This window comes from Lepisosteus platostomus, chromosome 14, assembly GCF_059453375.1.
Source record: "Lepisosteus platostomus isolate fLepPlt1 chromosome 14, fLepPlt1.hap1, whole genome shotgun sequence".
Taxonomy (NCBI): Eukaryota; Metazoa; Chordata; class Actinopteri; order Semionotiformes; family Lepisosteidae; genus Lepisosteus; species Lepisosteus platostomus.
This window is the reverse complement of record NC_142624.1, coordinates 12,573,656-12,582,002: the sequence shown is the minus strand read 5'-3', so window position 1 is coordinate 12,582,002 and position 8,347 is coordinate 12,573,656. Positions and strand designations below refer to the sequence as shown.

The 8,347-nt window shown below is 44.7% G+C and overlaps 1 long non-coding RNA gene across 1 annotated transcript; it reads left to right on the top strand.

Annotated features, from left to right (window-relative positions):
* The first annotated feature begins 3,926 nt into the window (after positions 1–3,926).
* Positions 3,927–5,076, top strand: LOC148648873 (uncharacterized). The gene is made up of 3 exons (XR_015926444.1): positions 3,927–4,019; positions 4,405–4,536; positions 4,804–5,076. It is a non-coding gene; the product is annotated as an uncharacterized LOC148648873 (long non-coding RNA).
* Positions 5,077–8,347: the final 3,271 nt, after the last annotated feature.

The following is an 8,347-nucleotide window of genomic DNA, read 5'->3' as shown; positions in this document are numbered from 1 at the left end:
TCAGACTTACAATGTTTAGTGGCCATGGTAAACTGCTGTATATCATAATGTCATGTAAGAGGCAACCTGCAGACTAGGGGTGTATGTGAAAATGTCCTAATAGCCTTGAAACATTCGACATTTGCTATCATTGTTTCTAAATTTCAGATCACTACACAATATTGTTTTTAAATGTCGGGCGACTCCAAGTTTACTCACAGCAATCAATGTTGACATCACCCTGATGACGTCATAATACCTTCCCACTAGTTATTTCTGCCCATTAAAGCATCAAAGCTCATTAACTGCAAGAACAAAATGCCGTGTTGTGGATGTTTTTCTTGGTGCTTTTGAAAGGTATATTTTCAGTTTTTCTATTTTTATCTGATTATTATATACTTCTTTTTATGAGTCAGAACATACAAATGACACGATTTAATCTAGTATGGATACTAAAATTGAATAACAGCGGGTTTGAAATCTATGTTTCTGTTACGTTGCTATATGAAACTGAAAAACTGTGTATTTCTTTTTATTGTAGTAACTGAAATATACGGACATATAAATAAATAAAAGGACTGCACTTAGAAAAGTTTCAGATATATGCCATGTGTATCCTACTCATAAATAATTGTGTTTCATTCTGTTTGAAGTATTACTTCTTGTTAACGCTGGGTATTTGTATGGTTAATGTTGGAATGTATTAGACTATTAAAGAAATGGCCGACATACAGTGCAACATTTCTCAGACTTACAATGTTTAGTGGCCATGGTAAACTGCTGTATATCATAATGTCATGTAAGAGGCAACCTGCAGATTAGAGGTGTCACGAAACATTACTGCTGGAACTTATAGCCCAGTACTGTCAACAAATCCAGGGTAGGGGGAGGAAGATGATGCTTGAGCCTTCCTCTGCAGCTCTCTGTAGAGCTCCTCTCTTCTCTGTGAGTCCTCTGAGTATGAAGGGTCAACACAAAGTGGAGAGTGAGCTGGAGTGGGTAAGAGGAGGGTTATTCTGACTGAGGTGTGTTCATGGTCTTTTCAGACTCGACCCCAGAAAGCCTGTGAGGGGAGCAAAACAGCACACAGGAAGAAAGGCAGAGGGGCTGTAAGGTCAGGAAAGGTGGAGCCAGTGTCCAGAGCTGGGACCCCAGACAGCACTGGGGACCCTGGGGCCCAGCAGAAGGGACAGCTGGACACACGACCTTACAGCCAGGGAGAGGAGGTCTCCTGTGTGGTCCAGACTGAGCTCCCCCAGCACAGGTACTCAGCAGCTCACAGATAACAGCTCCATGATCTCAGTGGGAATGGAGTCGAACCCCTCTACTTACTGTAGCCAATTGTCCAGATTTATTCAAGTGTCAATTAATCACTTTTTCAAGATCATGTCGTCAGTCCAAACTGTATCACCAACCATTCTCATAGTCTATAAGGTTTATTTTTGTTGTCATATTACAGCCAAGTCCAACTGTAATGTGAACGTTTAGCTGACTGCTACTGTATATTTCTTGCTGTCCTTGCAAAGAAAAGAGGGTTTTATTATCAATGACCCTCATCATCTTACCTGAAGTGCTTTATTCTAGATTTTCTATCTCCTGTTAGTGATGATGGGAAGAGCATGATTCCCAGATCATATTCCCCTGCCCTTTACTGACCCCAGTGTCTCCACTCTGTTCTCAAACAGCCCCAGCAGTCTTCTCCTGACAGAGGAGGAGCTGATGATGGGCGTCAGGTCCAGGAGAAGACCAGCCCCAGGACCTCTTCTCCTGGCCTTCCTGACACAGAGCTTTCTGGGTCAGACACTCTCACAGCTCACAACAGGCATGTCTTCTACTGTTATACTCCTCTGTATAAGAACTATCATAGGTATAAATAAATGCTGCATAATAAATGCAAAGACCTTAAAATCTTAAGTCATAGCTCCTGGAGGAATTCAGTAAACTTGAAAATAATCTCCATTTCCAGCTAAACCATGTTTTACGCACTTGAGGTTTTAAAATATTTGATATGTTGAGAAAGGTAATTAATGCCCTGCTCCTCATGCAGTATCAGTGTGTGAGACTGATAGTCACAGCCTGAGCTCTAACTGCTGTGTTTTCTGCGTTGGCGGCGGTGTGGAGAGTGACCGTACGGTAGCGTGTGTTGTCAACTCTGGGTTGACGCATACCATAACGATCCATACTTACCAGTAAAATGCCTAAAGCTTCGTTGGCACCATTAGGTTTCCACTGTTAGGCAGTTTTACCTCTGTAGAATCTGTGGCTCCGTGGGAAGGCAATCTTGGTTTTCTCTGTGTGGCGATGTTTCGACCTGCCTGGATCTTCTTCAGGCGTTGTTATGGGTTAAGGGTTAGGGGTAGGGTAGGGGAACAAAGCTCTTTCTCCCAGATTTTCTGTAAGAAGGGACCATCTGGGACAAGGAATGTTGCAGTTTCCTTCCAACGACTGAAACCCTCCCAGTTTATTTTCTGATGTTCAGGCCTTGTGGAAAGGTAGTAGAAGTCTTTTGATCCACTCCGTTTCCTTTTTCTTTCTTTCCATCTCTGTCCAGTTGGGGTTCCTCTCCATTCCTGTGGCCTCCAGCGCTTCCAGCCCGTGCTGTAGGAAGTGTGCCAGCAGGTGAGTCCTCCTTTCCTGCTGGTTCCGAATGTTGTACCTGTGTTGTGCCAGTCGGGTTCGGATGGAGTTACCTGTTTCCCCCACATAGGTCACCCCGCACGTTTTGCACTGGATGCCATAGACAGTGTTATTGGTGTTTTCTGAGAGCGCCCTTTGCAACCGGAAGATTTCTTTGGTTTTGTTGTTTTGGATCGTTGTTTTCTGTTTGAAGTGTTTGGCTCTTGGCGTATTTGATCTGTTTTGTACCGGTTTTAGTTTGCTTTGGACTAAATAATTCTGTAGGTTTTTGTTTTTTCTATATGCAGATATGATTTTGTGTACTCTCAGTAGGTTTGTGTTTTCTAATATCGTGGTGAAAGTAGACTTTAGTTTTTGGTTGGTTATTACACTGAGTTGGGAGTATGTTGTGATGAGGGGTATTATTTTGCTGTCATCAGGTGTTTTTCTGTTTAGAAATGTTTGTACCACATTTTTGAGGAAACTTCGTGTATCCTCTCGGGCGTAGAGCTTGGAAGAGTGTGTATTTGGCTTCCTCAAAGTCTTGTTGTTGTGTGCGGATTTTGTGGAAGCGTAGGAGTTGTGATTTTACCAGTCCTTTGAAAGTATGTTTTGGGTGGAAGCTGTCTTTGTGCAGTGAGCCATGTGTGTCCGTGTCTTTCAAATATACCTTGATGTCCAGTTTGCCTGTGTTGTTGAAGGAGGAACCCTTGTATGTGGTGGTGTCTAGGAAGTCTATCTGGTTTTCATGCTTGGCGTATTTGAGTTTAATGGACCTGTGGTGTGTGTTGAGGGTGTTAATGAATTCTTAAAAGGCCTGTGGGCTGTGTGTCCAGGTTCCCCAGATGTCATCAAGGTACCTGAAGTAGTGTGTAGGTTTGTGTGTGCATTTTGGGAATACTGTGGCTTCCCAATGGGCCATATAGATGTCGGCATAGGCCAGAGCAAAGCGTTTCCCCATAGCAGTTCCTTTTATTTTTTAGTAGTATTGCTCTTGGAATTAGGGTTAGGGTGAGGGTGAGGGTGAGGGTGAGGGTGAGTTTGGTTGAAACGAAAATGTTCATTTCAACCAAAAGAGCTGACTGAGTTCTTGGTGCCGCACTCATGAGAAAGTAAGAAGGGCTCAGTTATGCCTTTCCAGTCATTGTAAGAAATAATATTTCATGATGTCAGTTTACACTGTGAGCTGTTTCCTGGTCACTGTGAACACATGCTGTTCCTTTCCAGCTCCAGTGTCGTGTGCTGCCATCCCCCCTCTGAAAGGACAGAGCCTCCTCTCAGTGTCAGAGGCCCCTTCAGAGAGACCACCCTGCTCCTGAGGTAAGGACCCGCCCGTTCAGACAGTTCCAGCTGCGGATTCACACACTCATCACAAGAAGCCATGACCAGCGTTGCTTCTCTCCTGAGTGCCTTGATTTTTATAAGTGAGCTTACTTCTACCAGCAAGCAATGGCCGATAAAAGTAATAACATCTCTGTTGGTTTACTTTTTACACTTTTGTAGAACTGCAACAAGGGACATTTAGTGAAGAATATATTCATAAATCTAGCTTTATTGACTGACATCTTCTTCCTGATCTAGCTAAGATCACATTTTTTAATATCCACTCTTTAAAACCGACAATATTTCTCACTGTGAGAATCAAACTTTAATAATATGAGGAACACATGACAGGAAGTGCCCAAGTGCTTTGCAGTGTCTGCTGCAGCAGGGAGTGAAGGAACAGGGCAGCTCCAGGTCCCCTTAGTGCAGTTCAGACTCCAGCCTGTCCCAGGACTTCCTCAGTTGACCCTGTCCTTCTGTCCACAGGTTCCCCAACCTGGGAAACAGCTGCTATATGAACGCTACCCTGCAGTGTCTCTCTGGCCTACCGTCCTTCTCCAGCAACATCCTGAGGGAGGGGCACAGCTGGGACACGATGCCCCAGACTCGGCTGCTCAGGTCCTTGAGCCCAGGGCAGGAGGAAGCAGCTTAAAGAGACCGAGACAGACTGGAGAACAAAATAAACTTGCGAGGTCACACAAGTCCTCCTGACCGTGAAACTTATAACTTCCAGTGGAAAACAAAGATGTAAATTTAACCTGATGTTTAGATCATGCGTCTTAGTTTTCCTCCTGTTCGCCAGTACTGAGATGTGCTCCTCTAGTCCACTGACTTGCCTCTGTTCTGCTGTGTTGAGGAGTGTCCAGACTGTTCTCTTCTTTGCAGGTCGTTTGCTCACCTGCTTGCAGGGAGGAACCAGAGCAGCCTGAGTCAGAAGGAGGAGCAGCTGAGATGCATTAAAACAGTCATCTCAGCTGCTCATGAGGAGTTCAGTGGAGACAGGCAACAAGTGAGAGCTGCGAAACTAAGACATTTATCACTCTGTTACATATATTAGACATTGAAACACACCTGAAGAATACACAGAATGTATTCCACTACTAAAACCTAAAAAAATATCCACAGAATTAAACTGATCTAAATGCTTCCTGATTCTAGTTTCAGGAGGCTTTGAAGAAAACACAGTGCTCTACTGGGCAGTGCTATTGTGCAGCTGGTGGCTCCAGTGTGATCTGGATTCAGCTCACTTCCAACAAATATGCTGGCCAGCTTAACCAGTCTCTGTTATTTGCCCGTGTGGGCAATTCATCTCCCAAACCCCTTTTATACTGTTAGGCTTCACCAGAATTGCATCCTGTAGTGGAGGGCTGGCACACACAGTTGATGAACACACGACAGGAAAGAACTCAGTTTCAGCTCCAGCATCAACACACCTGCATGAGGTCAGTTTCTCAGGAAAAGAGCTACAAGTTAGTCTTAGTAATTAGAGTTGATTTTGGCCTTGAAAGGAAATTGGAAGTGTTTGGAGTAATGGGTGGTCACATGTCTGCCTCTCTGTTCTCTGAAAGCTGTGGAACTCAAGCCACCAGGACAGAGATGTTTCACAACCTGTCTCTGGACCTCCTCCCGCTGTGCTCCATCCAGGACTGCCTCGACCTCTACTTCAAGGTCAGTCTCGACGTTCGACGGGACAAACACGGGGCTTTTTAACATGTGCCTCATGAGACAGGCATCATGGTTTAGGGGCAGGATCAGAGCAGAACATGGCTTTTGTATCGGAGAAAGAAGAAATAAGATTGATTCAGCACAAGTGAAGTTCACTGTATCTTCATAGAATATATGTGTGGAAACTCTAAGCAATGATAAAGCCTCAGGCTCTAATGTTGCATTTTTATCCTACATCCTGATTTCTGCAAAGATTTATTTATTTTTCTTAAATCTAAACATAATGATACTGTTGATACTATATGGCTATACAGGGTGTACAGTTATTTATTTATATGTTTTCTTCAAGTCTGGCTGGTGTCACATCCTGATTGTATCACAGAAATTGTAGCCTTCTTTGTTTTCTCCATGTTAAATTCTCAGCTTTTAAAGCTATCATGTGAATCAGTCCTAATCCAAGCTTCAACATGTTATTCAGTCTGAACATAAGTGGGTCTCTCGAAATTGTGACCTCGACTAGGTTGTCTCAGTTGATCACAGACAATGTCTCTTCCTTCGCCCAGGATGCAGTGATTGAGCGGAGGTGTCAGAGCTGCTCAGGACAGCTGGCCTCTGTCACTTCAAGCTTCAGCACACTGCCCAGGTAGGTCTGCATGCAGCTCACAAGCCCACAGCACTGTCAGAGAAGTTACTGTGTAACTGATTCACTCTGCATTGACTGATCTTTATGTGCAGCAGCATGGAAGCCAGTTTCTCATCTACAGCACACTAGGCTCATAGGGAATGATAGCTGAGACACTCTAGTGGTCATTCTGGACTGAAAGAATGTGAATTGAGTAAATTGCTGCACTGTTGCATTCATGAGCGTGTCTCATATAACTGGAGTGAATTGTGCTTCTTCACTGATATTCCCACTGTCCCTCTTCCTCTTCCTCTCCTGAGCAGAGTGCTGATCTGCATCTGAAGAGGTTCAGGTATGACACCTCGCTGCAGTACAACACCAAGCTGAAGGAGCCAGTGGTCATCCCCAGCGGCTTGACCACTCAAGCCCACTGCAGCGGTGGTGTCCAACTTCCCCGTGCTCTGGACTGGACAGCTGAGCCCACAGTGTGAGTCCCTCTTTGGCCCAGAAACAATCACAGTGTCACACTGTCTGCAGCACAGAGCAGCTGTGTCAGTGGAGTGTAAAATCCAGCTCTGATATATTATGAGACACTACAGGTGTAGCAGAATAACACAATTCTTCCACAGTTGCTTTCACTGCATGCTCACGCTTCAACAGTCTGTACAGTAATCATTTAGTTTAGATGCTATTTAAAACATTGTATTTGTGCTCCAAGCACAAGGAACTGCTTTGTATTGCACTGTAAAATCCAGTACATAAACTCCAGATTGAGTACATGAAGACTGGCCAATTATTACCACTGGCAAGTGACAGAGAGCAGGTAGTGAAGGAGAGCTTTGTGTCCTGTAACTCTGGGGAGAAAGCACCTGACCTGTTGGTCTGCTTGAGAGCAGAGCTCCCACTCTCAATGCTGTCTCTACAGGTTGTTAGAGGGGCTCAGTGAAAAAGAGCTCCTGGCTGCAACCCACGGATGAGCTTGCAGGAGAGCCTGCAGTCAGGAACCTTCCACACCCCCTCAGGACAAGCAGGGAGAATCACCAGGTAACCCCACATTTACCTCTGGCCCACATCTCCTTAACAGTACTGACACCTCCACACATATCCGAAAACACCCACAGCAATAGATGAGCAGAATATCATTCCTGTCAGATCACATTCTTCCTAATCCTCAAGTCCTTTTCTTAGTCCTAAACTGATCATCAGATCAGTTCCTTTCTCTGATGAGTGTCCATTCAGTGATCTGCCTCCTAACACAAACTTGTGATCAATTCACTCCACTTGGAATTACAAACTCCTGAATTACCTGCCATTAGTTCAGATAATAATAATAATAATTGCTTACACTTATATAGCACTTTTTCTGGACACTCCACTCAAAGCACTTTACAGGTAATCGGGACTCCCCTCCAACACCACCTGAATGATGCAACGGCAGCCATAGTTTGCCAGAATGCTAACCACACACCAGCTATCAGTGGGGAGGAGAGCAGAGTAATGTAGCCAATTCATAGATGGGGATGATTAGGAGGCCATGATTGGCAAGGGCCAATGGGAAATTTGGCCAGGACACCAGGGTTACACCCCCTACTCTTTTCAAGAAACACCCTGGGATTTTTAATGACCACAGAGTCAGGACCTCGGCTTTACATCTCATCCGAAGGACGGCACCTGTTTACTGTATAGTGTCCCCGTCACTATACTGGGGCATTAGGACCCACACAGACCACAGGGTGAGCACCCCCTGCTGGCCCCACTAACACCTCTTCCAGCAGCATCCTTGGTTTTTCCCAGGAGGTCTCCCATCCAGATACTGACCAGGCTCACACCTGCCTGGTGGTTAGCTTCAGTGGGTTGCCAGTTGTGAGTTGCAGGGTGATATGGCTGTTGCCAGAGCCACAGTACCTGGTGCATTCTAAGAGGATTATCCTCAGAAAATCTCTTTCATTTCTTATTGAGGACAATAATGTGTCCCCTTAAGATGTCCAGACCCATGAAATGATAAAATCTTAAAAAAGTTCATGTGCTTCAAGTTTTCTGACATGGTCGTTATAGCCTTATATATTTCTTAATTTGCACTTTCAGAGACATGTGTGTTCACACTTTTTATTTCTGGTTTCCTGAATGTCCTTGAAAACAGAG